The 7,107-nt window shown below is 48.9% G+C and overlaps 1 pseudogene; it reads right to left on the minus strand.

The window, feature by feature from the left end:
- Positions 1 to 450: 450 nt before the first annotated feature.
- Positions 451 to 6,564, minus strand: LOC115311438 (annotated as a pseudogene).
- Between the last annotated feature and the right edge of the window lie 543 nt (positions 6,565 to 7,107).

Genomic DNA, 7,107 nt, shown 5'->3' on the forward strand with positions numbered 1-7,107 from the left:
TGAAATGACAGTGAATACCGGATATATGGTCATAGGCATCTGGAAGCATTCTTTCAGGGGGAGGGGGCAATCACAGGTATAAGGCTGAAACATACACCTAGAAAATAAAGGGGGGGGGACAATTTAATGTGAACTATCTGTGTCCCAATCCTGTGTTGGAAGTTTATATTAAATGAATATTTAAATGCCTGGGCCTTTTTTCTTTTCCAGATTGACATGTCGCCATCCCCTGCAGTGGGTGGCAAGTACAAGAAAAAAGAAGACAGAGGACAAGACGTTCACTGTGTCGCTTGTGGAGCATGCCTGACTGGTTGAAAAGCTGCGGTCGGCAAAGCAGAGGGTGGTGAACTCTGAGCAGGAGCTCCAGATAGAGAGGACGCTATCAAGAAGACTCCAGTAGCAACTGCTGGCACTACTAGGTAAGCGTGTAGTCACTTTCAGTTGCCCTCCTCACACACTCCACATTATGTGCTCGAACTTTATCTGAGGGATCAAAAGTAATTTTAATTTTTTTTGGTCGCAAACAGAAGTAAGCATATACTACAGGGTTGCCTCAATGTATCAATGAGTTTAAGAGGTGTCTATAATTTTCTTCTCTTAGGGTGAAAATGGAGCTTTGAGAGTTTGTTTCTTGTTGCTGATGGCGATGACCCCGTTTTGCTCGACAGCACTCTTGGTTTGACCGAAGAAATACTTTTCTGAAGTTCCTCAAACAATCATGTCCATATCAAGACACCATGGTCTGTGCGCATGGATGAGGCTTAAAGTGAAAGTTTGTTCTGTCGGTCACAACATTGTAAATATGCACTTTCCGATAAGCCTGGCCAGCGCACGTCCTTTCGTCATTGGGAAGAAAGGAGTTGTTTTTGTTGAGGAGGAGGGAGTGAGGAAGCTGGTCGTAGGCATGACCACAGCACCAACAAGGCTGAAATTTAATCGTGCGGGAGATTGTGCCTAGCGAGGCAACTGGTTAAAAGGTGGCCAGACGATCTGCTACAGCATTGAATTTCGTCAGAAAGATTGAGCTTATATCTCGCAAACCGTCAGAAGTGCTAGGCATGAATATTCATTAGCTATTCACCGGTATTTTTTTGTAAACAAGCTCTCTGCCGCCCACTGCCGGCGAATTTGAGCGAAGTTCCTTTTTTCCCCTCTTTCTTTTTTGGATTTTTGTCTCGTCCTGTTGTTTTGCGTTCTGCTCGCGCCACTTTTCCAGTCCCGGTGTGTTACGGAAAAACGCTGCCGCTAGTCTTCTGTGGCATGAAGTACTATGAAGCCCTCATGCCATCAACGGACCAGGAAAGTGCTGAAGTCCGAATACCCAAGCATGGCTGAATTTTTGGCGTCCGAAAAATCTGTTGACTCCTGTACCGTGTCTTGTTTCTAAACAGTGTTTTATTATGTTGCAGCGGACAATGCCCCGTGTGGCGGTGTTGGGTCAGCTCCTCCAGCTTGCCCAGCAGCAGTTCCTGCAGCTGGTGCTCCTGCTCCAGTTCGCGTTGTGCAAGGTGGTGCAGATCACACTCGACCCGTACCGGCTGCTGATGCTGCTGTTCCAGCAGCGGTTCTTGTAGCAGGCCCACCGGAGGCACCTCCCGAGTGTGTGCCAGTGCTCGCAGTGGTCGATGATGAGGTGAGTTCAGAATTTCATGGAATATTATTTTCAGATATTCAACAAGTGACTAAATTGTATGGTTTCCACAGCTCCTTGAATGAGGTTATTTGTATGCTTCCTCAAATTGAACCATCATCCTGCTTCAAAATGCTGATGAATGTAAAGAGTAGGGCCCGGCAATGATAAGATATTTCTTCCCAATTAATTGGCGCTTTTTTGAAACGTTTTCTACCTAATGTCCTCGTTTTATTTCAAGCTTTTTCATTATAACAGATTAAAAGTCTGTTATAATTGGTACCCTTCTTTCGCTCTTCCTCTTTATTCTGAACTCACTTAAACGGACACTTACACCCCCCCCCCCCCCCCCAAAGAAAAAGTTTATTTTTTGTCAGGTGATTTATTATGGTGTCGAAAGACTACATAATTAATATTTTGCAAAAGAGTCACATATATTTTTATTAAAGCGCTGGCTGAAGTCAGTTCAGCGCTCATGCAGTAACAGGTGGCAACTCCTCGGTCTTTCGGAAACCAATTACAGGGTCGTTTGTAACGCTGCAGCTTAACTTCACACAGCCGTAGCCCGACTTACGCACTGCTTCTGCACTCCTCCGAACACGGTCTGAGCTGGTTCAAAACTTACTGGCCGAATCATGCATACCTGCTGTTTTCAGCAGACTGCGTGATCGTAAGAAGTTGCTCTCGGAGTCTGCATGGTATCAGAAGATATTAACAAAGCATAAATTGTAGTGGAAATTGCTTGCTTATAATTGCAGGAAGTAAAATATTATATTTTTTCGAGAAACTGTAGATATACATGACTTACTGTTGTATTCTTTTCCCCTGCAGATGCCTTCATCGAGTACATATGGGGGCATCGTCGAGAGGCCTCTCCACGGAAGAGGACAGCTCGGGTCAACCTACTGCAGTATGCCAATTTGTTAATATCCTACTGCGGGATATTAACAAGAAGCTTGACTTCTAAGCTTGCTTAGAGGTTAAGCTTCTTGTTGATGTTCTACAGTATGCCAATTTGCCTTCACTAAATACGCATATAACCTGAAATGACCTGGCTCATGCTCATTTTTTGCATGACAAATGCATGCGAATTGTTAAACCTGCAAAGATCCGTACTTCCGTATGCAAACGTTTAACACCATGTTGATTCCTATTACTGCGTCAGAACGGGTAAACCTGTAAAGATATAGATTTCTCTATCTGAACAGGTGAATCTATAAATATTGGTTCCTATATTTGAATTCGTAAACCTGTAAGGTACGGGTTGGAATACCTAAACGGGTCAACCCGTACAGCTACGGGTTCCTGTATCTGAACGGGTCAACCCATACAGGTAAGGGTTCCTGAATCTGAATGGGTCAACCTGTACAGGTACGGGTTCCCAGTAGCATACGGGAGACCCGTATCCCATAACGCCGTATGAGATATACGGGTCAACCGGTATGAATGTTTATACGGGAATTTTTTCTGTAGGGCAGTATTCCCAATAAAACTACCCAGTTTTCCCGCCCAATAATCCGGTTTTATACTGGCCCAGTATGCCGAGTATGGAATTTTTTTCTATAGGGTTGGTTCTATCCAATTAAAAAGAACAGTCTATCAGAACGCTCGGACCAGACTGGTCGCTCACTGAACAGGGTCTCCGTAGCCCGGGACACAACATGGATTTCTGGCTACGAAGAGTTCCTAGACCTGATTGGCGTTTACCGGAAAGACATCGGCTGTGCCCTTTGCTTCCTCGACCGGTCGTCGCCGAAATAATTTGTTCGTCCAGCCGCGTCCTTCAGTCGTCCCCAGCCACATTCAAGATGGCTGCTGTATAGAACGGCCTCAAGCAGAAGGTCAACTTTCCGTGAAGACGACGTCCGGTGGGAGACTTCGTTCAGAGTTCTTGGTGAAACCGGGTAATCCGCCCAATCCATGAAAACAAAGGATACAAATTTTTGAGCGATATCTGCTGGCCACAGGCGCTCGAGATTAATATGCCGATCGTAGGCAGGCAATGCTGCTCAACTGTCTCGGCGAAGGAGGTCAACAGATATTCGACTCGTTACCATCGCCCGCGAGTGCTGTTGCAACGGCACCAGCACTGCCGGCAGCGGGACGTGGCGAACAAGCTCGTCGTCCACCGGCGAGAGACATCTACAAAGAAACGGTGGAACTTCTAGAAGCAGAGTTTACTCAACCCGTCAAAGTGACCCTGCAACACGTGCAATTTCACCTTCGGAAGCAACAAGAAGGTGAATCCCTCAAGGACTTTCTGTCGGCTCTGCGAGCCTTAGAGATTCCGGCAAGTTTTGGGAGCCAAACACAAGAACAGGTCCTGAAACAGTTCATGATCGGCGCCATGTCGGCTGAAATACAAAGTCGAATGGTTCTAGATGCCGCTCTTTTATTCGACGTGGTCTTTCCGACGTCTTTGAACATTGAATATGCACGAAGTTAAGTTTGGGAATGGACAATGCCATTGACGCCTGTGGAGGCGGCCTAAGCAGCGACCAGCCGAGTCGGAATCACATTGCAAATTGTTTTAATTCTTGAAGCAGAAAAACAAAGAAACGAGAAGAACAGAAACAAACAAAGAGACAGAGGGCGCGCACGCTCTTGGCGCGTGCCATTCGGCAGCGTCGCAGGTGTTTGGGGGACGCTGCGACAGGTTGCCAGCAAAGAAGGAACAAACGAAGGAGGGAAGAACTTAGATTGAATCCGGACAGACCAGAACATTTTCCCCTCCCTTTTTTTAGGATAGAAACAACAAACACGGAAAGAGAGAGAGAAAGAGTGAGGCAGATAATCGAAACGGAAGTCAAATTGGAGAAATTGGTACATGAAACACAAATCTTCGCCTTGCGCTGTTATGTCATTTCCGAAACCAGTAACCGCAACAACATTTTTTTTTTAACACAAAAAATCCCAAAAAGGAAATTCAAAGCTTCTAAAATAAAATTAGGTCTTCTGTCAAATTACGTGTTCATGAGCATAATACTTTATAGACGCCCGATTACAACATGAAAAAAGTGGGCATGTTTAGTACCCTTTAACGAGAAACGCGCACATAGTCAGAAAAAACAAAGAAGGACATACTCCACCCAGTTCTTCATGCAACATTGTCTCTATACCGCACAGGTGTTGAACTTTTGCGCTCCGTGCGCCTTGGAAACACTTGCACAAGGAACTGAGCAGCTGAAATTCCCTTCCTCGTGGTCTGTCCGAGACGGGTCTGGCCTCAGGCGTCCACGAACGAGGCAGCTGTGCATGGCCGAACTTCACTCTTGTGGCTGCCAATTATGATGCTCGTGGAGCGTGTTACCTTGAGTAGCAGTATGGCTCACGGGCTGATCACTTTGAACAGCAGCCGGTATACTCTGTTGATGACTTTCGAGGTTGACCTCAGGAGCACCTTGGAGTTTCCAGGCATTCCATACTCGACCATTCCCCAACCGGAATGTGCACCGACCTACATGCTTCACAATACGTAGAGGTGGGCCACAGGTCGACTCTCCGACGGGTACCTTTCTGGGTTTCTTCACTCTAACTCAGTCTCGAACCCGAAATCTATGTGCCTTTGCTGCTCGACGGCGGTCGACTGGCTCCTTTTTGTGTTGTTGCCTCTTTCGCACTCGCTGACGCAGTTAACGAGCGTGGTGGCGTAATGGTATGCTTCCTCGTCTTTCCTACGGGCAACAGAATCGATCTTTACCTTAGACGTAGATCGCTTCTCCAAGAGCTTTGTTTTCGGAGGTGTTGGGGATGACTCGTCTTCTGCAGTGACGAAGGAGACCATCTCCTCAACCTCATCATTCGGGCGGCGTTGGAGAGATCGTTTAACCCCTCTACAAACGCGTCAAAAATGTCCCAGACGGCCACAGTTGGCCCAGCGCCGACCTCTGGCTGGGGAGACTGCATAGCCCTTGCAGCGGTCCTGATCGTAACCGCAGTTGTCACAGGTTCTGCCGTAGCCGTTGCGCCGGGGATTTGGTTGCCACCATGGGAATCGAAACGCACCGAACGACGAAATTCCGACCATCCAGAGCTTTGCTGGGGATTTACACGGTCCAAACCAACGTCTTCGCTGCGACCGCAGGTTGCACAACTTCTTCGGGCAGACGAGCGCGGAGGGCGTGCGTTCCCTAACCGGGCCGAGGAACGCCGCATCGGAGACCGCGCAGGTGACTCACGGCGCGAGCGCCACGGCTTGTGCGCGGACGGCGTCATGGGTGGAGGTTGATGGCACGTTGGTTGATTCGATGCGGACGACCGCCATGTTTCTCTTTCACGCTCTGTCACGTGGCAGGTCACGTCCTCTCCAGACACCGTCGACGGCGCAGCCGTGCATGGTCGCATTGACCCACTCTCAAACTTCACGGTGCCCGCGTCCCATATTGATCAGTCTGCAAGGCGACGCTGAACGGAAGCGCGGCGTCTAGAAGCAGGCGTTCTTCGATCTCTGTGGAAGCTGCCCCCACCATAAACTGGCGTCGAATGGCGACTTCCGTGTCGGTATCGAAGTTTGCCAACGAGGCAAATGATTGGAGGGCTGAGAGAAATTTGCGCAGGGTTCCTGCTTCATGTTGCTTCCTCATCTGGAATCGAAGTTGTTGCAGGGTATCGTTGATTTTCTGTGAATATTCTGCCTCGAGGGCCTTGATGGTCTCGCTGTACACGTCGCGAGACGCTTGTCGAACCTGCTGACCATCTCCTGCCGGTGATGTCGCTTGCGCCGGTCCAACGGGAGCTAGTAGGGAGTCGTAGACGCGCTGTCCTTCGACCCCCAAGCAGTCGAGGAGCTTCGCTTGCTCTCGTGCGGCTGAATATGCCTGAGCGCCAGTAGCCAAGAAGTACCTTTCGAACATCCGCAGCCAAGATTTCCACGGTATCGGTGACGTACCGGCCTTGTCCAAGAAGTTCGGTGGTGGCCTGTCACAGTTAGCCATGCTTGCGGTTAAGATGGCGCTTTAGCAATCTAGGAAGACGTTCGAAATGGAACGCGCAGCCATTGACAAGCAGCAACCGAGGTTCCCTGGTGAGCCCAGAATTCGTCGGAAGAAGCGTCGTCGCGACGCCAGGCAACCCCGTTGGCGAGAGCTTAAGCCGAACGACGCATACGTGGCCTCCTGGAGTAAGAGTGCCCAGGTTCAGCATCCTTGTCGCCAAAACTGTGGAGGCGGCCTAAGCAGCGACCAGCCGAGTCCGAATCACATTGCACTGTTTTAATTCTCGAAGCAGAAAAAGAGAGAATCGAGAAGAAAACAAACAAACAAACAGAGAGAGAGCGCTCAGGACAGCGCGCGCTCTTGCCGCGTGCCATTCGGGAGCGTCGCAGGTGTTCGGGGACGCTGCTACGGATAGCCAGCAAAAAAGGAACAAATGAAGGAGGGAAGAATTTAGATCGAACCCGGACAGAACATAACAACTCCTTCCCCTAGCTCTCTATCGACTTGCAACGTTTCCAACCGAAGTGCGGCTTAGAAGCAGGA

This window comes from Ixodes scapularis, unplaced genomic scaffold, assembly GCF_016920785.2.
Source record: "Ixodes scapularis isolate PalLabHiFi unplaced genomic scaffold, ASM1692078v2 PGA_scaffold7__128_contigs__length_106722199, whole genome shotgun sequence".
In the NCBI taxonomy this organism is placed as follows: Eukaryota; Metazoa; Arthropoda; class Arachnida; order Ixodida; family Ixodidae; genus Ixodes; species Ixodes scapularis.